The 22,316-nt window shown below is 53.4% G+C and overlaps 1 protein-coding gene across 1 annotated transcript in view; it reads left to right on the forward strand.

The window, feature by feature from the left end:
* ASTN1 (astrotactin 1) overlaps positions 1–22,316 on the forward strand; it is a 99,456-nt gene that overhangs the window by 23,931 nt on the left and 53,209 nt on the right. The window lies entirely within an intron of this gene.

The raw sequence follows: 22,316 nt of genomic DNA on the forward strand, positions 1-22,316 counted from the left end.
CCCCCCCCCCCCCCGCCACACACCTGTTCAGGTCATAGGACTGCCAGGTCCTGGGCCAGAGATTGTGCATTTGCCGACAATCCACTGAAGCAGCAAGGGGCGTGTGCATCTTCACAGCCACATTTCAGTCTGCTTTTTTGCAAAGCACCCACGTCGTGCGCACCAACAGAGAAGGGAGCATCCCATATGGATCAGTGCAGAAAGCTTGCTTTACAAATATGGGATATGAACAACGCTGAGAACAGTCTTGGTCTGCACTGTGCAGGGTTTATAGAGGGTTGATAGAGCCTGCCAAGGCAACGGCCTCTGCCCACTTCATCCTGGCCAGGCTCCGGCCCTGCTGGCTGCGGAAAGCGCCAAGTCTTGCTGGCCTCCGCAGGGTGGAAAGGTTGGAGAACAGGGATGGGGTGGGAGGTGCGGGTGCGGCACCCTCTTCCCGGAATCCTTTCCAGCTGCTGTAAGGACTGGAAGGGCCTGGAGGTAGTGCCAGGCCACAGCCGTTGCGTGTTCAAGGGCCTGGCTCCCGTTCTCGGACAGAGAAGGCTGGGCTAGGCAGACGGGGAGCCTGTGCCCGCGTGAGGCACGCCAGGCGCACCAGCTCAGGAAAAGAGGTGGCGCTTCCGAAGGAGCAAGAGCTCAGCTGTGGGTGAATGCAGATCAAAGATGAGGAGGAGAAGGGAGAGGAAGGGGCAGAGCTACATCAGGCCTAGGCTTGGATTTGCAGAGGGAGGGAGGGAGGGAGGGAGGGAGAGAAGAAATCCTCAAAGGAAACAGGATTTTGCCAGGGTCACAAAGAAGCTGAAGGTGAGCATGCTTTCCACCCAGCTAATAGACCCCACTTTCACATGCAGGCTGTCATGGGCCTCTTCCTCCACCCGCAGCTGAGGATCCTCACATACAATCTTCGCACGCTCACACAAACATGAGCAGGATCCAGGAAAGCCGTTCTGAGCAACAGGAGTGTGAGGAATGATGCTGCTGCATCCCAGGAGAATGTCACCTCCTGTGCTGTCTCTTCTCCTTGCTCAGCCCTCCCACGGTGAGGGTGGATCCCAACAGCCACTGCCCCCAAAATCCAATCCCAATTGCCTCTTCCTTACTGGTCCGCCTGTAAAGACTGGGGCTGTTCCTGCAGCTGCCAGTCGTTCAAAGAGGATTCTTAATTGGTTGTATATCAGGGCTGTGGAAACCATGGAAACGAGACAAGCCGTGGTGGTACAGAGAAACCATAAAACAAACAGCTGTTTCTTATCCTGGTTTCTAAGGATCAAACAAACCATGGTGAAATACCAACACGGCAGGCAAACAAGGGTGAAAGCCGCCCTCCGTGGCTTTTTGTGCTCCCAGCCTGTGTTCCTGCGTTAGTGCAAAGCTGCCTTGTGGTGGAGCAGTGTTCTTGGGGGATTCTGGGAAAGAAAATGGCAGAAGCTGGAGCTTTCCCAGCCCTGCTTTTAAATATATTCCCATTTTCACGTCGCAATATGGTATTGCCCAGGATGAATTTATTTCGGGGAGCGACAGACTCCTCATGCCCTGCCGTTTCTGATCGTGGCAGGTGCCGCTCGGGTTCATGTATTTCATTAATCAGGTTATGGCAACAACTGCCAGCACACAAGGACTTTGTGTGTTTTCTTGTAGTAAGATTCTGAGTCCATTTATTTATTAAAACAGAATAAATTATGGCCCTCCTTTCCTAGCACCACATTTTTCACAAGTTTTGAGTAACGGCCAGGCCCAATGCGAAGCATTGCTCTTTGAGTCTGAAATCTCTGTCAGATGGATGAATTAACTCGCCTCGTATCCCTTCAGCGGAGTATCTCTAGCCGCCGGGACCATGCGTTATCTGTAAAAAAATAGGATCGCGAGTTAAGCGACACCACACAGAGTGATGTGCTCATGAGCACATTGTGTAGGGTGTGGATGTGCCAACCAGTCGCCAGTTCTGTTCTCAGCGGTTACACATCTTCATCCTACATGCTCCAAGGTGTACTGCGTCCCGTGAACTTCTTATTACAAAAAGCTGGTTTAAATCGCAGTGTTTTCTATGGGTATGATCCAGCTAAAGTCAAACATGTCCAAGTGGGTTTAATGAAAGGATCAGGCACTTGCCAAACTCTCATTTGAGTGAATGGGACCAATGAGTACTTAACACAGACGGATTTTGTCACCTGCATTTTTGTGCTTGGAGGCTGTCGATACCAAGTGATCCATTTATAGTGGAAGGGTTGGGTGGAAGTGCATTTTATATTATTTCTTCTCTCCTCTTTGTGCAGGAAGGTTCTTTATGTTTGCTTTGCTGTTTGTACTTTAGATCTCTAGTGTGTTTATGATCTGCTAGGCCCATCTCTTAAAGGAAGAAAAGAAAATCTTCCAGCAGTGCCAGAGAAGATAAGAGCTGACTAAGTGTGTGGAAAATTGCTTGAATTAGAACTTAATCATTGTGAAGGCCTGTGTGTTAAGGAGAAAAGGGCTCTGGCCCACTGGCATACATGAGGACGCTAAGTATAGATTAATTATCTCCTCACCCCCTTTAGCCATGCTATCATAATCGCAATCAAGGTGGTTACAGAATGTCAAAAGAGGGCTGATTTCTCTCCCCCTTGTCTCCCAGTGCAAGCTTATTGCTGAAGTGGGGAATCTAATTCATGTTAATTAATGCAAGTAGTAGACCAGCAAGTTTAATTAAATTAGCATGCAAAGTGCTCATGTATGTGAAGCCAGCCAAGCCGGATCCGCAGTGTTGTGCAGCGGTAGCGAGCCTCCACATGCTTCCTCCTCTCGCGCACTCACACACACACACGCAGTGGCGTGGGGACGTGACGCCGGCCGCCCGCAGTTGGGTCCCTAGCTGGCTTGTCCGGATTCTGCTCGGCGTAGCTCCCTAGTTTGGATCTAACTGGAAGCCATCGCGGACTGACCCAGGAAGAGTCGAACCATGGCCTGCTAAGAAGGGAGGAGGGGAGGAAGGGCTCCTTGGGCACAAAGCTTACTACCCCCCCCCCCCCCCGCAATGCCAGGACACAATCTGAAATGGCTGCGGAAGTGCAGCGAGGCTGCTGAATCGCCAGGCTACCGGGCCGCCTACATTTTGCTCTCATTAGCCACAGACCGTTGAGCGGATCTCTGCAGATCTAAGGGCTAGAAATGCGATTTAAAAAATGGAAATAGCAGTGCTTGTTAAGCTGAACTCTGCACCGAGTGCCATCTCCTGCTCTGCCTGTGCATCGCGGAGTTGCGGAAAACAAGCTGCTGCAAGGTTTCATCCTGCACTTCATTTATGTCAAAGGGGGCATTAGCCTCACAGGAAGCACCGCCTGGCTGAGGGCTCGCCGCTTGGAGCCACAGCTTTGCCCTGGAGAAGCAAGCAGGGGGCAAAAAAAACCGCTCTTTAAAGCAAATGTGTGGCTTGAACTCGCCGTTGCTGGTGAAAACCCGTGATCTGAGCCACCTGGGGGAACGTCCCTTCCGAAATGCCTCCTCCAGGGCTGCGGCTTCACCCCAGGCATCACCCACCGAGCATCCAGTCATTTGGTCTCTCGGGGCCTTGCGAGTTTTGCTGCCCGCCAGTGCGACTTCCCGGTACTTCACTCATCCCAAACCTTTTATTGCTCCTTTGTCCTCCTTTGGCTCCGATGCGTCACTCCCTCTGAGTCTCACCTTGTCAAGTTGCAGCGGGGCTTTTCCCTGCTTACAAATCTTCAGAAAGAAAGGGCACGCGAGACAGACAGAGCCTCCTCGGTCCTTCGGGAAGCTCGGCCCTGCCTGGCCCTGCCCAGGCACTCCTGCCTGCATCTGGGCCCCACCGCTGCTGTTCTGATTACCTCCCAGTCAGTGTCTCTTCTCCCTCCTCACTTCCCTCCCCTCCTGTCTTCCGCTGGTCCCCAAGAGGCACAATTCCCTTCAGGTGCCCTCTCGCCTCTCTCCTGCTCACTCGCTCCCCGTTTTCTTGCCGTCTATCTCCCGTCACACATCGTCCATCCTGCAGCCCGTGAGGCTGTGAAAGGCCGTCTTACGCAATCTCTGGTCCCTGCTCTGAAACAAATGGTGAGGGGCCCACAGGATTTGCGCTAACTGGTTGGAGCAGAGGCAGACTAAATATTTGGGAACGTGCTTGCGGACCTCAGTGGCCCACCTGTGAGGAGGCGGTTTCCTGAGGCATGCACAGAGAATAATATTACTCTTATCTAGACCAGACAACCCTACCTTGGAGGCCTGCCAGATGTGCTGAACCACAGCTGCCAGCATGCCCTGGTCAGCATGGTTGCTGGGGCATGCTGGGACTTGTAGTCAAACACATGAGAGGGGCGCCAGGACTGAGGAAGGCTGATGTCTGTAGCGAGCTCATATGGTGTCAGGGACTGTGTCGGGCATGGAACTCAAATCCGGGCGTCTGGGCTCAAAGCTCTGCTCATCCCTGCAGTGACTCTTGGTCTTTGACCTTGACTGGACTGATCTGCTTCACTGCGATGCGACGATAAGCTGGAGCACTGGATGGGGAAACGATTTGCGCTCCCCAGGATTTCTGGAAGAGAGTCAGGAGACAAGTATAATGGAGGAATGAGCTGGTGGCCTCAGTGGGCCTTCCAGTGAGTTGCGCCGTGGCCATCCGGTCAGTGCCACAGCATTTGAGATCATTGTCGGTCTCCACGGCAGTCCTGGATCCAACCCTGAAGCCTTCTCCGGGGCTTTCCCTTGGCTCCTCAGCCAGCTTGCTTCACAGCGTAGCTAAACGTTTGTGTGAAATCAGAATACACTTTCCTAAGGCTGTGTTTGTAGGTCCAGCCTAAGTAACCTTAGGTGCATCTTAGGCAGGAAACCCAAAGGCCACTCGCGTCCCCCCTGCAGTAAAAAAGAAAGACAGATACAAAGCAGCCGAATATTAGCATTTTTACGACCTTGCTCATCGCATCAAGAGAGACCTGTGAGAAACACAGAAATGGGTGGAACACGCACAGACTTTGGCTGAATGCGTCCCCATTCAACATATTCTGGAGCCTGCTGCTTGTCCCCTTTGATGTGCCCCGAAACCAGATGCCTGCGGTCACCGTCCCTGGTGCTGGGGCCGGCCCCGTGGCTGAGAACTCTGCTTTGCGGTGCTGGCTTCAGCCGGGAAGGAAGGGGCAGGAGGCCCGCCGCCCTCTCCCTTCTGCTCCCTTTTCCCTCGGGGGAATTGCCCCAAGGCTCGGCTGAGCTGCGGTGGGACGAGGTCTTCTCCTGCCACACCAGCAAGCTGCTCTGGTACAGAGTCCACAGGCAGAGGGCTGGCAGAGCCTGTGGAAGGGAAGGTGCTGGCTTGCCTGGGTCAGGCAGGTCCTTCTGAAGCCGCTCTTGGGCCACAGGTGGCCCAAAGCAGACAGGTGCCCAGAGTCGTGGGACGCGTTCCCAGCAGGCTCAGAAGACAGGGGGATTCTCAGGCATTCGTTGCAGGGTTGGGGGGATTAGGGCTGCACAGACCACCCACGAGCCATTAGCCGGGGCCAGTGGTGGCGAACCTGTGGCACACGGGCCACAGCGGGCACGCAGAGCCCTCTCTGTCGGAACGAGTCAAGACACATCAGCATCGCCCCAGCAGCCGAGCATGGGTAACAGCGCACACAGGGGCCATGCGCACGCTCGGAAAGGAGTAGCGGCGCCAGGCAATGGCATCACGAGCCGCGACTCATTAGCTGCGACTCGTCCGAGCTTTCGCATGGCCGGTCAGTGCACCACCAAGGATATGCTTGGACCGGCTGTGAGTTGTTTTTTCTAAACTAAAACCTCAGCTCTCAGGTGCTATTGCAGTGCTGGCACTTCGTGGTAAAGAGGTGGGTTTTGGGTTGCCGTTTGGGCACTCGGTCTCCAAGAGGTTCGCCATCGCTGGCCGGGGCTCATCCTCATGGCCGAGGAAGCCCGGCTCAGTGGTGTCACCTGCGAGGGCATCAGCGACCTGCCGCATCCCTGGTTGCTCACTGCCACCAGGAAGCAGCCAAGGGAGCGGGAAACCTCTGTGAAGAGTGCCGAGGAAAGGCGGTGTTGGGGGATTTTTCTGGGAGGTGCATTGCTTCCCCGAGAAGCTGCTCTTCCAACTTGAGAATCCTCAAGGGCAAACATTGCCGGGGCGAGTCTGCTGGCCGGGCCGTGTGAGAGCGGCAGCCCACGCGCCTGGAGCGCCCCGGATGGGGAGAGGCGGGTGCCGCTGCAGCCGCAGACCACGGGCCCGCCTGTCACTTCTGCAAGCCCCGCGGCCATTTGGCGGCCCTGCAAAAGTGACGGCAGTGAGCTCATGTCCGGACACAGGCATGCGCCTCTGCTGCAGCAGAACGAGAGCCAGAACACGGAATGGCCCCAGGGAGGGAGATGCAGGCGTGCCCCCGTTGCTTGAATCCTCGCTTACAGCTGGAACGAGACAGAAAGGGGCTCTTCAGGACTTCGCTTGCCTGCCTGCCAGGCGCCACATTCATTACCTCGGGTGTGCAGGGAGGGAGGGGTGGCCCTGGAGCCATTCAGCGCGGACTTTGGGTCTTCCAGGAGGCAGCGGTCATGAGGAATGGAGGAGCAACTTGGATTTGCCCAGGGCCCAGGTGGGTGTTTGGAAACCAAGCTGGGGAAGATACTGTGTCCTGTCCTAAATACCGCCCCCCCCCCCGAGCATTTTCCTGCGAAGAAGTGGACTCCCTTTTGTAGTAATGAGCAAAAACTTTGCTTCCCTTGCCTAATTGCACTTTCAGCGCACCTCCAGCATGGGCAGAATGCCGCCTTTGAAGTCATTAGTCTTCGCAGCAGGGAGAGGAGATCATCAAAGACTCTGTTTCCCAGCAGCCCCTGCTGTGCCACGATGCTCCGGAGGATTGCCTAGAGTGCGTGCTAAATCTGCTGCAGCTTCCCAGCCGTGAGCGGCCGTGCCTTTGAACTGGGGGCTGGGGAGGGGCCGCTCGCTCTGCATCGCCAAATTCCTCCCCGAGAGTTTCATTTTAAAGCCAGTTTAGCAATTAAAGCTGCACTGGACGTTGGGAGATGCGGGGCAGGGGTGGTGAATAAACCGGTGCGCAAGGCGTGTGGTGTTTGTAGACTTGGTTTTTGCTTACAGTGCCAAAAGTTTGTGCTTCGCTCCGTTCACAAAGCCCCCCTGGACGAGGTGTTATGCTGTACAGAAAGTACCGGAAGCTGTGTGCAAATTGCTTCTGCACAAAACAGAAGGACCTTTGCCCATCACACACCCATTTACCAAGCCATTTGCAACTGGATCGCCAGCCTTTCTCCAAGTACCGGTTGTTTCTTACTGCTTTCCGCCAAGGCGTGCTCATTGGCCAGGCTGGCCTGCCTTGGTCTTTTTGGCATCGGTTGCATTCGTCTTGCAGGTTTGCGACATCAGGAAGCACACCTGAAAAGGACAGATAGTTGGGAACAGAGTAACGTTTTAGAGTATTAACAATGAAGGAAAAGGATTGCGATCTTCAGAACCGAGAAGAGCCACCATGCGCTTTCTTCCTGGGAAAGGGTCCTTGCTTAGTGATCGGATGCAGGCGCTGGGTGCAGCTGACCCCAGGCTGGGCTGAGAAAGTCTGCAGCCGGAAACCCAGAAGTGCCATGGCTGCTAAGAGCAGGCTACCCCCAGATTGACGGTTTGGTTTAGTGTAAGCTGGATTCATGTATTAATATTTAGGACATGCAAAAGATTAAATATAAAGAACAGCAAAAGTCTTACATGGCCACCATATTAGAATCTGCACATTTTCCAAGAGAGCTCCAGGTGTGAAATTGACTCCAACCCTGATCTACAAAAGTGGATCTTCTAACAGCATTTCAACAGAACTGAAAAAGAAAAAGATCTCGGAGAAATTATGGACAATAGGCTAAAATGAGGCAACAATGCAGTGCAGCTGCCCAAAGGGCAACTGGCATTTTGGGATGCATCAACAGAAGTATCACTTCCAAATCACGAGAAGTCGTAGTTCCTCTATACTCCTCACTAGCCAGACCTCACTTGGAACACTGTGCCCAGTTCTGGGCACTAAGATTTAAGAAAGATGCAGGTAAATTGGAAAGGGTCCAGGGTTTGGAAGCACTGCCCTGTGAGGAGAGACGGAGAGAACTGGGCATGTTCAGCCTTGAGAAGAGAAGGCTGAGGGGGACATGATATCCCTCTGTAAGTCCCTCAGTGGCTGCCACAAAGAGGAAGGTCAAGGTCTCTTCTTGCTGATGCCAGAGTGTAGGACACGGAATAATCAATTCAAGTTGTGACAACCCAGATTCAGGCTGGACATCAGGAAGGACCATCAGTGGGACCAGCTGCCCGGAGAGGTGGGGGGCTCTCCCACACTGGAGACATTCAAGGGGAAACTGGGCAGCCACCTGAGTGGGAGGGTGTGACTTGGTGTCCTCAATGGCCTTCATGGCCCCTTCTGACTCTGCTCTTCTGTGATAGGAGCTTTCCACCAGCAATCTATGGCTGGCCTCACAAGATGGGTAGTTTGTTTTGGGGCAACAGACTGCCCTAAAGCACCAAGGCTGGTTCCGGGGTTTGTTGGAGGCACGAGGGTTTGGCATGTTGTCTGAACTGGACACATTGATCCCATCATGGCCCCGAGGAAGTGGTGAGCGAACCACCTGGCACAGGTGGCAAAGGAGCCTTGCTTCTTCGGCTAGAGTGGCCCGTGGCAGCCGCACCATGGATGCCCAAGCGGCATGCGGGGCGCCCACGCCTGGCTTGCTCTCTGTTCTCTGATCCCTGCTTCCCACACTTCCTCTTCCCTTAGGAGCCTTTTCCGTGTCTCCCAGCGACTGCCCTGTCAGCTCCTCCAAAGTCCCGAGGAAATACACCGGAGTGCCTGCCACTGGTTCAAGACCATTTTAAAATTATTTTGGGCCCCAAAGATGAGTGCAAAACTAATTGCTCTGTCTGGAGGTGTGCAGTCTCCCTGTTCACGAACATTTTCTTTGGGCAGTCGTCAAAAGGAAATGCTCACAGAAAGGGCGGCTGTGGGAGGGTTGCATGTCTCCCTTTTCTGGAGGTCCTAGAGGCTGGGACAGGTGTAGACAAGGGGCAGGGCAATCCTACACAAAACGGGAGCACACCCAGGGGCCGGTGGGTTTTGCCCCTGCTCCAGCTGATTCCTAATCGGGGTGGGTGGGATTTAATGGGCACCGTGATGAGCATCTTCTCCGGGCTTGTATAGGGTGCTCAGCCCTCTGGCCAGTGGCCCTGTTGCCCCAAGGGTTGCTCCGTCGCTCTCTCTAGCCATTTCTTGGCCCAAGGGTGTCTCCCCCCGTACACACACTTGTGCAAGGGGATGACAGGACCACACTCCTCACTTACAGAGGGGGAAAACAATTTGGTTGGTGCCTCAGCCCAGCCTGACCCTGAGGGACCCTATACGCTGCAAGCCCCCTTCAAACAGCCTTTGAAGCTCTGAGAACCCGAAAATTCCTGCCCGACCCAAGTTTCCGTTTAATTGCCTGCTGTTGGAGCATCCGCCTGTTACCTTCTCTACCTAGCAGCAGCAGCAAAAAATCTCTCTCTCTTCGGGGCAGCTTCTGCAAGCGTCGGAAGAATTTCAACGTGCCCACCACCCTTTCATCTTGTCTCCGCTGGACTACATGCAGCCCCTTCCCTGTGAAAGGCTTGGAATGGCTCCATCCCTGAAGTCCCAGTAGGACAAGCAGCGTGCAGCGCCTTCCCCGCTCTGCTGAGCCTTTGTCCTGGACCAGTTTTGAAGCAGCTCTGAGTTAAGTGGCAGGGGGTGGAGGGGAGTCGTCCTCATCTCGGCTTCTCCTTTGAAGTTTCCAGGTTTCACATCCGAAACAGGTAGCAGCAGTGCGATCTCTAATTCAGATGCCTCCCATTTTTTCCCCCTGTAGCTTTCACTATTTATAGGTGCACTTGAAAGCAAGTCAGCAATACAGTCTGCTCATTACTGGCCCCACATTTCACATTTAATGAGTGCCATGGCAACGCCACCTCCGGTTCGCGGATCCTCCGTTCGCTTGGCGCAGTGGCCTCCCTAGTAGGCATCCCAGTGGCTTTCAGGTCCCATTCCGCTCCGGCCAACTTCCTCCTGCGCACAGACTGGAAAAAGCTTGTGGAGGGTGAGAGGGACTGACAGAATTTTGTCTTCAGAGAACTCAACGGGGCTCGGCTAAATTTTCTGTTCATTGGCGTCCTGCTTGGTGGTGGCAACCAATCGTGACAATGGCGAGACCTCCTTCTGTTGCATGGACTAAGCTGGCCCAGAGAGGGCCACCCACTGACCCTACAAGAAGCCCAGTGGGCCTAAATCCCTGCAGGTCAATGTAGGACTCGAAATGAAAGGAAGTTAAGCCGACTCTCCTCTGTATCGCTGAGAAAAAGCCACCATCCTCCCCTGCTGGATCAGGCGTTCCGCGTAACTCGACACAGAGGGAGCATTGTCCTGTGGCATCTCTCTCACACACGTTCTGGAAATCAGATTATTTTTCTAATGACTGAAACTGGGGCAAGTCAGTTGAACTCTTGACCAAAATGGGGGAGGATCTCCAGAGGCTGGCTAAAATAGCTTTGTAGACCGTATGAGGCCCATGCTTGCACCCGGGGCTGGAGCCTGCAGTTTGCACGGCTGCTTTGCGTGACCTGCCGACTCACATCCAAGTCCCACAAATTGCCTTTCATTTTGAGAAACCAAGCAAGACATTCTTCATTTCAGGTCCCGGGTGTCATGACATGACCCAGCCCTGGACTCGTCTCCCAACTACCGATGTTTATTAATGTATTATTGTTATTCTGCAGTGCTTTGCAGATTAATTCATTAGAGTAGCCCATTAAAGCTACAATTCGACATATGTTGAGGCAGGAAAAGTCATCCAGCTTGTCGGGCTTGTTTCCACCTAAACACGCATCGGATGACACACTAAATCCCCTTTGAAGGATCCAGTGCTGTCTCCCGTCAGCTGCTAGTTAATTAGTGCAAGTGGCTGCGGACGCTACTTGGGAATGCTTTTCCGGGAGTGCCTGCCTCAGTGCACAGGCATCCTCTGAAAACAGGAATGTCTAAAAACAAAGCAGATTTTTCTTCTTCAGAGCGATCATTTTGTTTACATGCGAATATGCACAGTTTAACCAATTGATTTTTTTTTCCTGATTATCGGCAGCTTTGCTTATAATCTATGTAGCACAGTCAGGGTGCAGGAAGTTTTTCTGTCTTCCTGTGGGACCATTGCTTCTTCTTTCCTGTGGGGAGATTAGGGGTGGACATGCTGAGCACAGGTAGCTTGCAGGGGTGGCTCCTGAATGGATTGGGAGTGCAGGAATCAGCTGTGGGTTCAGGGAAACAGGATTCTCAGCCTTGGTGCTGCTCAGGCAGCTTCTGTCTCGCCACCCCAAATTCTAGGTATGATGCATAATTATATTTTCTTGCTGTAGGGACAACTCTGCTGGTGAGAAGCATCCACCCCGGTTGCTTTTCTTAGAGCTTGTGACCATTTTGGTTTATCTCCTATACCGAAGAGGGTGGTCAGCACTGGGACAACTCAGGGTAACTGGAATTCTGCCTCTCCTACTCACTCACAATGATTCAGTTTCTTTGCTGCTCCTCAGCCGAAGTTCTCCAGGCAGGCTTCAAAAACTGAGAACCGCCAAATTGAAACCCGCACGTAATATAAGCACCATGAGCTTAAAGGCTTAAAAACGCAGTGCACATATACATATATATCATATGGTATTGTACTGTTTTGTAGAAACAGTTTTAATGCTCAGCAGTAAGAAATCCCAGCAGGTGATTTAACTCCTTCACAGAGAAGCCAGGATGAAGCAGGTATGGCTGGGGACCGATTGCACATGCCCAGCACTGTAAGAAATACATTCTGCACATGCTCCGGTACACCCTGGGAGAATTTTAATTTTATTTATTTATTTAATCCCATTACCGAAGTCTTGGGACTGTTTAACAAGACAAAATGTCTTGTTAAAACCTTCCCAAAGAAAAAGAAATGCAAGAAACCAAAATGGCTGTCTGGGGAAGCTTTACAAATAGCTGAGGAAAGAAGGGAAGTGAAAGGCAAGGGAGAAGGAGAAAGATACACCCAATTGAATGCAGAATTCCAGAGAATAGCTAGAAGAGATAAGAATGCCTTCTTCAATGAACAGTGCAAAGAAATAGAAGAAAACAATAGAATAGGGAGGACCAGAGATCTCATCAAGAAAATTGGAGATATGAAGGGAACATTTCATGCAAAGATGGCATGATAAAGGACCAGAATGGCAGGGATCTAACAGAGGCAGATGAGATTAAGAAGAGGTGGCAAGATTACACAGAAGAACTATACAAGAAAGAGCTTAACGTCCCTGATAACCACGATGGGGTGGTCACCGACCTCGAGCCAGACATCCTGGAATGTGAAGTCAAATGGGCCTTAGGAAGTCTGAGCAACAACAAAGCTAGTGGAGGCGACAGTATTCCAGCTGAGCTATTCAAAATCGTAAAAGATGATGCAGTAAAAGTGCTACACTCAATATGCCAGCAAACTTGGAAAACTCAACTGTGGCCACAGGATTGGAAAAGTTCAGTTTACATTCCCATCCCAAAGAAGGGCAATGCCAAAGAATGTTCAAACTACCGCACCATTGCACTCATTTCACATGCTAGCAAAGTGATGCTCAAAATCCTACAAGCTAGGCTCCAGCAGTATGTGGGCCGAGAACTACCAGAAGTACAGGCAGGATTTCGATGAGGCAGAGGAACTAGAGATCAAATTGCCAACATATGCGGAATCATGGAGAAAGCTAGGGCGTTCCAAAAAAAATCTACTACTGCTTCATTGACTATGCTAAAGCCTTTGATTGTGTGGATCACAGCAAATTGTGGCAAGTTCTTAAAGAGGTGGGAGTACCAGATCATTTTATTTGTTTCTTGAGAAACCTATATGCGGGTCAAGAAGCAACAGTGAGAACTGGACACGGAACCACTGATTGGTTCAAAATTGAGAAAGGAGTTCGGCAAGGCTGTATATTGTCGCCCTGCCTATTTCACTTATATGCAGAGCACATCATGAGAAAGGCGGGGCTGGATGAATCACCAGTTGGAATTAAGATTGCTGGGAGAAATATCAACAACCTCAGATATGCAGATGGTACCACTCTCATGGCAGAAAGTGAAGAGGAACTAAAGAGCCTCTTGATGCGGGTGAAGGAGGAGAGTGCAAAAGTTGGCTTGAAACTCAACATTAAGAAAACTAAGATCATGGCATCTGGTCCTCTCACTTCCTGGCAAATAGATGGGGAAGAAATGGAGGTAGTGACAGATTTTATTTTCCTGGGCTCCAAGGTCACCACAGATGGGGACTGCAGCCAAGAATTTAAAAGACACTTGCTCCTGGGGGGGAAAGCTATGGCAAATCTAGACAGTGTACTAAAAAGCAGAGACATCACCCTGCCGACAAAAGTGCATATAGTCAAGGCTATGGTTTTCCCAGTTGCAATGTATGGCTGTGAAAGCTGGACCATAAGAAAGGCTGAGCGCTGAGATCTTTGAATTGTGGTGCTGGTGGAGACTCCTGAGAGTCCCTTGGACTGCAAGGCAATCAAACCGGTCATTCCTGGAGGAGATCAACCCTGACTGCTCTTTAGAAGGCCAGATGCTGAAGATGAAACTCAAATACTTTGGCCAACTAATGAGAAGGAAGGACTCCCTGGAGAAGAGCCAAATGCTGGGAACAATAGATGGCAAAAGGAGAAGGGGGCAGCAGAGGATGAGGTGGCTGGATGGAGTCACTGAAGCAGTTGGTGTGAGCTTGGGTGGACTCTGGGAGATGGTGGAGGACAGGAAGACCTGGAGGAATGTTGTCCATGGAGTCGCAATGGGTCAGGCACGACTTCGCGACCAACAACAACAAGATGTTTTAATGCAGACCTCCTGTTGAAGGCAGATGTTCTTGGCATCCCACTGTTTTAGTTATCTCTTCCCCTCAGCACATTCTAGACACTCCCCTCTCCCACTTTGTACCAGTGCAGCATGATCTGCAAAGCACTTTTCATAGCTGCGCCACATCTCGCCACAGGGGTCTAATGCGCAGTGCACTGATGAGCTGCAGGAAACACGTCATGTGTAAATGAGAGGGGCACATCCCTAGATCGCTGTGGGGATGCCATGGGAGTGACACACGCTTTGCTAAGACTGTTGGTATAGTCTGTGAGTTGGCTCTCCTAGGCAGGGCACACAGTTGTAGAAGAAAGAAGACAATATCCTATTCTGCTTCTTGCACTTTGGAACGGGTAGATAGAAACAAACTGGAATCGGCTTGGAGGTAGACAATGAGTCCATGGTATGGAATGCAGCCTTGAGGAAAGGTCGAGAGAATGTGGCCTGTTTAGCCTAGAGAAGAGGCCTTTAAGGTGGAGATACAGTAGCAGAAGCCCCAAGGGGATCTGACAGGAAACGGCAAAGGCAGAAGGCAGGAGGAGATCCAAGAGGCCCTCGGTGCAGGGTAAATTTCGGTATAACTTTAGGAGAAACAACGGTTTCAAAATGGAGCCAGCGACAGAGCGGGGCCAGGCTCTCCCTGGAATCAGGTCCTCAAGCAGAGGGTGGGTCGCCCTTTTGGCGCAATGCCGTTGTTCTGGATTCCCTGAAGCGGCTTGGAGTGGGAGGAGATGGTGCGGAAGCCCCCTTCCCCTTCTGTGGTCTGATGAATCGAGCATCAGCCAGTAGTGCCTCTGTGTGCTGTTTTGGTGTTCTGTGTGCTGGTTTCCCCGGGCGGAACGTGAAGTCGCCGTAGTTTGGGCTCTGCGTCTTCCCCTCCTATTACAGTTTAGCGAGCCATGGGGTAGAGAACCCTTTTCAGCCCAAGAGCCAAAGAGCAAGCTGGGCAAGGTTTTGTGGGACACGTTCCATCTGTGGACGGGACCAAGGGCAGGGAAGGCAGAGCAAGAATGCCTTCTTTCCTTCCTTCCTTATTTTATTCCTGCTCAGAGGCGAGTAGGGAAAACCTCTGCATGTCTACTTAGAAGCAGGCAAGGCCGAAACTCTCAGCAACATTTTCAAGTTGCATGCTATGCACCAAGAGCCTGCATGTCTACTCACTTGTGTGCAGGGCGAGCTTCTGTGAGTCTACTCACAAGTAAGTAGGGCAATGCTCAGGGGGAAGCGGGACTGAAGTTCTTGATCCGTGGCTCCTTGCCTGGGCCCAGCCCCTTTGCCGTGGTGGGCAAAGGCTCTGATGAGCCGGTTTCTTTGATGAGTGCTGGGAAAGGGAGTGTTTTTCAGCTCTCAGCCGGTCACACTCCCAGCTCAGTTTCACTGCTAGCCAAAGAAACGAGCTTTTCCTCATTCAGCGAAGAGTTGGGGGTCTGAGGAAAGTCTGGAGGGCTGGGTGGAGAACTCCCTCAGCCCATGTTTGCCCCATGGCCAAAGCCCTGGTCTGGACACATCTGCCCCACGGCCAAAGCCCTGTGCTTTAGTTTTCATTTTCAAAAGCTTCACAATATGCTTTCAAATGACTTGTGGAAAGAACAACATCCCAATTACAACAAAGTGTACGAAAGACGGTCCCAGTAAGATGTAAAACATATTGGAAATATGTACCAGACTCTTCAATTGTCACACCAGGTTATTTCATCGGCTAATTGTTGTACCGGATATGGAACTCTAGGCTGCATGTACTGTGTGATGCTCATCTCTGCGTGTCATCAGGGCTCCCAATTAAGCTACGCTGAGGCCACGATTCTTTGCACGCACCGGGAGAAACTGTTCACCTCCTTCAGTGGCCTCCTTTGGCATAGCCCTTCCCGTGTGTACTAGTCCTAACACTTTCCTTCCCTAGTGTGAGGCATGAATTTGAAAATAGCAGCCGTTGCCTATCCCTTTCCTTGCCAAGGATTCGTGTGCTTCCTTCCAGAATTGAGCAATTGAAATGCTAGTCACTAAAACTGGCAAAATGTTAGCTCAGCCCCTTCTCTGGTACTTCACCTACAACGCTGATTCAGAGGACCCAAATACTTCAGTACAGTATAAACCAGCTCCTGCAACCTGGTGCCCGCTATACATGTTGGACTACAGCTCCCATCATTCCCACATGATCGTTCGGGCTATCTTCAAAAATACCAAGTTGGTGGAAGTGGGAACAGACCAAGGGTGGCCAAGTTCCTAAATACAAGACTGGATGCAGGACATGGTTGTTAAAGGTGTTCAAATTTCTGAAATAGAAGCATTGTTGCCCACACTGAACCCGCCTGCCTTGAGTCCCTTCTGCTCTCATAAACCTTATTTTAGAGGAGGAGGTTTTGAGTACAAATCCCACCAAACCTTGTCGATCAGGCTGCCTTGAGATGTGTTTGCATGGCCCTGGGCAATGGCTTCTGTTTCTCTGGAAAGAAGCCAACACACATACACACACACACACACACACACGGCCTTTGCCACCGGGAACAACCTTCACGTGCTACGAGGCCTCCTCCTCCGTGGCGCTTTTCTGGGGCGCCACCGCCCAGCACCTCTGGCTGCTCCTCTGGCCCAGCTGCTGCAGTTGCCCAGGTCTCGCCAGGGTGTTCCGTCCTGTGCCGTCACACTGAGCGATCTTTTTGCATTAAAACAGAGAAACAGCGCGAGTCAGAGGGGCCTCCTGGGTCATCTAGTCTGACCCTTGGCTCCAGCCGGCTCCGCTCATGACATGCCCACCATGTGCATGACCAGAGGTGCACAACATGTTGGATTATTGGGGAGAAAGCTAGACTGGAACAAAGGGGAGAACTGGGCCCCCTCCCAGCAGCCCTGCTTTTTGCCCCCTCTCAAGCGACAGAGTATCTGCCAGTGGCGAGAATGAATACTGAGGCCCGCAGGGAAGAGTGAATTGCCTTGAACCCTAGCGTTTTTTTGGTGAGGTCATCCAGGCCCCCTGGGCGATCACTTACTTACGGCCACCAGGTAGTGGAACTCACTGCCAGCTGCAGGCTTTTCGAGCATACGCAGAGTGTCTTATCGATTCGGAGACACGTGGGCCCAGCAGCTGGGCCGTTGATGACGAAATAAGGGAACAGTCAGAAGAAGGCGAGAGGTCTGCAGAGGGGGCTCAGTACAGTGGCCTTTGGCTGCAGGAGATGACATGGGGCCCACTGAGGCACAGGGATGGCTGTGGGTCTTCATGCCGACAAAGAGGGCGATTGCAGTGCTGTTAGCCTGGCAGCCTCATCGGCCCTTCCCGATCAGCAAAACCGGAGCCCTGGCAGCTGCTTGGGGAAGCCACCGTCAGCTCCCACCTCTCCCAGCAGCGGCAAATGCCAAACAGTGGCCTGGCTTGGAATCGGGGTGCTTTCTGAGAAAGGGGCGCAGGCTTTTTCGAACGCAAGACACACAAGCAGCCCTTTTCTGCCAGGATGTACCTGAATTGTCCGCGCGCTAGCAAGAGCGCTAGTCCCCTCTTCCCAAAGTTTAGCCCATCAGGGGAATGGCTGGCCGCCACTTCAGGACAGAGGCCAAGGGCTGCACCCCAGGGCTTGTTCTTCTGCCCCGAGGCAAACCGCACTCAGCCGCTTGGCACCCCCCTGCTCCCCTTCCGCGTGTCCCAGCTCTCTCGGGGTGCCAGCTCCTCATCCATGCTCTTGGGAAGACGTAGGGGAGCTGGGGTGCTTGCGCTGCTTGCTGGATCCGTGGTGGTCTTGCTTCTGTGCATGGGGGCTGCTCGGTTCTGGCAGGCCCACAGGCAGTGTGTGGAGGGAGGGCCCCGGCGGGGGTCACACCGAGGTGAGGGGGTGCAGCCGGAGCGCTCTGGTCTGGGGCCGGGCCCTGCTTGCGAGGTAAGCCAAGGCTACAGCAAGCTCGGTGCAGAAGGAAGAGCTTCCAGCGAAGCAGGAGGCGTCCTTGAGTAATGAAGTCTTCCCTCCTGGCCCGCTTGCAGCTCTGGCTGTGCTCCTTCCTGCCCCATCCCGTCTGCTCCCGTCCCATTTCTGTCCTTCCAGTCCTTCTGCCCCGTTGCTTCCAATGCATCCAAGCACAGCTCGGTGTCCTGGAGACGTGGGGCTGGGGGGGGGGGTGATCAATGAAGCACCTCTTGCCAGCATGGACCTCGCTGAGAGCAGCTCCCTGCCACCCCGGGCTCCCCGCCACACCCATATTGGGGGCTGCTCTGTTGTCGCACGCGTGCGGCCCCTGCTGTGTATCTCCGCTTTGCAAAATTGAAGGACAGTGAGATGAAACGCATATCCGTGTCCCCTCCGGCTCTGGCTTCTCCTTCCTCCCCGGGCCTCTGGCGCTCTCCTCGGCAACTCCTGGCCCCTCCAGCAGAAAAGTGTCGGCATTAGCATTTCTTCCATGAGCGCCTAGTCGGAGATGGCGGGGCGGGGGGTGGCACGCCATGGAAAGCCCAGGTACCGACAGGCCCTGTGCTCCGCAGACTCAGAGGGGCAAAGAGAGCCAGAATGCGATGCAGGGTTGAGTCATCCATGAAGGTATGTGCATTTGGATGCCCGGCAGTTCCCCACACAAGTGCACAAGGTGCCACCCACAGAGGGACAGCAGGTGCGCAGACCGGCCACCCCACGGGGGCTGCGCGACTTTGGAAAGGGGGACCAGCTCCAGCCAAAGCTCCAGCCAAGTCGTCAGTTTCAGACTTAGTCTCACAGAAGAGCAGAGTCGGAAGGGGCCAGGAAGGCCATCAGGTCCACCCCGCTGCTGTTGCAGGACACCACGTTACACCATCCCACTCAGAAGGCAGTCCAGTTTCTTTCTGAATGGCTACAGTGTGGGAGAGCCTCCCACCTCTCCGGGCAGCTGGTCCCACCGTCACGTTGCTCGGACAGTGAGGAAGCTTCTCCTGATGCCCAGCCTGAACCTGAAATTGGGAGCTGCGATTTCCCAACGCCGTGGCTCTGCTGTGTGGAAGAACGAGGCGTGCCTCTGACTCTGGCTCAGCGATAGGTGTGGCTCCACCGTGGAGTGCAAGGGGCAGTAGGGGGCGGCACCGTGAACACACTGGCCTGCTGCTCAGTCGCCGTGGAAGGGTGACGCCCACGCCAGCCGTCGTCCGGGACGGCCCAGATCGTAGGCCCTTTATGCTCCTCTGTGGTGCAGCTTCTCTTGGAGGCTCAGTTCTGGTCACCTGACCTGGAAAGGGACGTCGCTGAGCTGGAAAAGGTTCAGAGGAGGGCAGCAAAATCGATCCGGGGGCTGGAGCGGCTCCCCTGTGAGGAGCGGATGTGCTGCAGCAACTGGGACTGTCCATCTTAGAAGGAGGACGCGGGAGGGGAGGCCCGCAAGGCGATTAAAACGACGCACAGTGTGGAGAAAGTGGAGAGGGAGACATTCCCCTCCCCCCCCCGTAGGCGAACTCGGGGTCATCCCACCAAGCTGATGGCGGGGGGCTTTGATTCCTCCTTCACACAGCGCATCATTAAACTGTGGGGTTCGCTGCCATGGGAAGTGGTGATAGCTGCCAATCTGGATGACTCTGAAGGGGACTGGAGAGCTTCAAGAGGGAGGAGGATACCAGTGGCTGCTCGCCTTGCTGGCCGTGGGCTGCCAGCTTCTCCAGAGGGGACCTGCCTGCATGCCGTGGTTGTGGAGGAGCTTGGCCAAGAGGTGGTCTTGCACCCATCCTGCCGGAGGGGCCGGTGGGCAGCTGCACACACCGTGTGCGCAGACGGCTGGCCTGATCCAGCACAACTTTTCTCATATTCTTATGTTCTTATAAGGAAAGTGTTGTTATAGCCAGAAAACAATATTCTTTGTTTTGACTACAAATTTATTTCCCCAGACAGAGTCCTTCTTGAAGTACGCCATGAGGGAGAGACCTTGCCTTCCACTGGGCCTGGCCTTTCAAAATCTTGTTCTTCCTGCGTTTTCCCAGCAGTTTGCTTCTGTTTCGTTCTTTCTTGGTTCTTCTTGTTTCACCTTTTCTGCCCTTCTTCTCAGCCAGAATTCATGCCTCCCTTTGGAACCGTCAGCTTCTTCTGAAGGGACGTTTGCATTTTCCCTCTGCAAATCGGGGTTTTATCCTGAATCGTCTATTTGCGGGCTGGAATCGCTCCTTTCACACAAGAATTACACCACAGAATCAAACTTAGGACAATTTGCATTCAAGCGGCTTCCAGCCAGCCCTAAAGAGACCACATAATCTTAGGAAGCGGACCTTTTCATGCACAAGGTTTAGCAAAGAGATAGCATGGGACCAGCATAGTAAATAATCCTTTTAACATTTTCCAAAAAAATAAAAATCAGAGGATGGCTCTCAAGTGAAATTGCACAAACTTTCTTGCTTCCAGCGCTTTCAACACAAGCCAAACTCAGATAAACGAATGACTTGGAAGTGTATTATGTACTCACAATATTGCTCTTTTCCCCTTCACTCTCTCCGCCGCCTGCTTTACAGACCTCGTTGTTCCGCAGATCCACAAGAATACATAAGCAGGGAGGTCCCTGGTACCAGCATGCGTTGGCACGAGGATATGCAGGCGTCGGCGTGTGCCGAACGCTTCGCTCCAAGCTGCAGGAAAGCCGGAGTAACTTACTACGGCAACTCCAGCCACAGTGTAGCTCCTGCAACCTTCAGTGCCCTCCGCTTTGAACGGGAGCTGGGGCGTGTGCCTTTGAGGGCTTCCTTTCCCACCGCTGGTGGTGACGCGGGCACCTGGCCAGGGAGCGCTGGCACGAAGAGGAGCTCTTGCCTGCGGGAGGCGCCTCTGGTGCTTTGGCCTTGCCGTGCACAGGTCAGCCACACGGCTCTCGGAGGGTGTTGCTGCCTGGGCGCCACGCTTCGGATGGAGTCGTTTGGTCCTGCCCGGCTGCTTTATGGCACAGGGCGGCACGGAATGGCTTTGCTCTCCATTCGCGGGAGACCGATCAGCCGAATTTACTCCTTTCTGGCTGCCCGGAGGGGTTTCTTCTTGCCTCCCCCTCATGCAGTGGGGGCCCCCTTCTCCTGGGATGTGGATTCAAGGTCTCCATGGCTGTCTACCTCGTCCGCAAAGCAAGAAGGGGAAGTCAGGGCCCCCTTTTCCTGTGGCCGAGCTGCACTTGGTCCGGACTCCACTGGAAAGCAGCTTCCCACGGAAGCGGAGGAAACCCCCATTGGGTAATTTGCATAGTCCTTCGGTAAAAACATCTTCCTCATTGGACTTGCAAAAAGTGACAAAGGAGGGCATGAGAAATGGTCCCGTCCCCACTGAGCCAGCACGCACTTTTGAATGAGGCCCGGCAACGCCTCCCTTGGGCCCATTCCCATAAATCCAGGTGACAAGCGCATGAAGAATACTCGTGTGCAAGCAGCTGCCTGGATTTTGATTACTCCTCACAGGCAAGAGAACCTCTGCCCGGCATTTGGAGGCTCCGTCCTGAACTGGAGCGCTGAACGAGACTTGAGAAGCGATGAGTGTGGGTGGGATGAGGCAGGGACCCAGCAGGAGGCTGCTGCGGAAGAGGCAGATTCCACATAATTGGGAAAGGATTCAAGCATCTCACTCGCGCCCCGCTGTCATTATGCCAGCCCCGTCCTGGCCATACACAGCTCCGCCTCTGCGGAGGATAAATACCGATAAATGGGGCATTGCCACGTGGGAAAAGGGTGGGGACTGGAGCAGGTCCCCCTGAGCAGCAGATCTGGCGGCCAGGGCTGTGTTGCTTAGGGAAAAGTGGGGAGGCCTGCTAGAGGTGGTCACCTGGTGCACGGGGCGGAGGAGGAGGAGGAGAGAGAGGCCGCTTTCTTCCTCTCCCATCCTGCTAGGGCCCAAAGCGGCCACCCCGTGCAGCAGCTTGGTGGGAGATGCAGGTCAGAGCAAAAAGAGGCCTTCTTCACACAGCACATAGTGAAACTATGGAGTTCGCTTCCATGAGTGACGGACAGCAATTTGGGTGGCTGTGGCACATTTGTGGAAGAGGAGGGCTGGGGGGACCCCCCCCCCCGCCCCCGAAGCAGAGGCGGTGGGCTCTACACTGCTGGTTGCTGGAGAACACAAGGAGTGTTGGTTGGTTGGATGGATGGGTGGATGGTTGCTTGCCTGCCTGCCTGCTTGCTTGTCTTTGCACGGGGCTCTCTGGGAAGCATTGCGCTTCTGTTCTGCTTGTGCATTTCCTGTGAGAAGCTGGTTGGCCACCTAGTGAACAGGACGCGCGCTGGCCCAGTGGGGCTCTTCGGAAGTTCTCGAGGCAGCAGCAATACGGCAAGACAGGTGCACTGTGAAAGGAGACGAAGGCAGCGGGGCAATGGGCGTCACCCACATCCCGTTTCCCACCTGTGCTGAAGCAGCTCCTGCTGCCGCAAGGCTAGGCACTTGTTTGGAAAAGAAAGAGTGCTACAATTCTTAGCATTCGATACTGGATCGTGCACAAGCTCTGTGCAGGGATTTGCTTGCACACAAGTAGACCTAAGGTGAGGTGGGGACG

This window comes from Varanus komodoensis, unplaced genomic scaffold, assembly GCF_004798865.1.
Source record: "Varanus komodoensis strain SLA01 unplaced genomic scaffold, ASM479886v1 scaffold34_1, whole genome shotgun sequence".
NCBI lineage: Eukaryota > Metazoa > Chordata > Lepidosauria > Squamata > Varanidae > Varanus > Varanus komodoensis.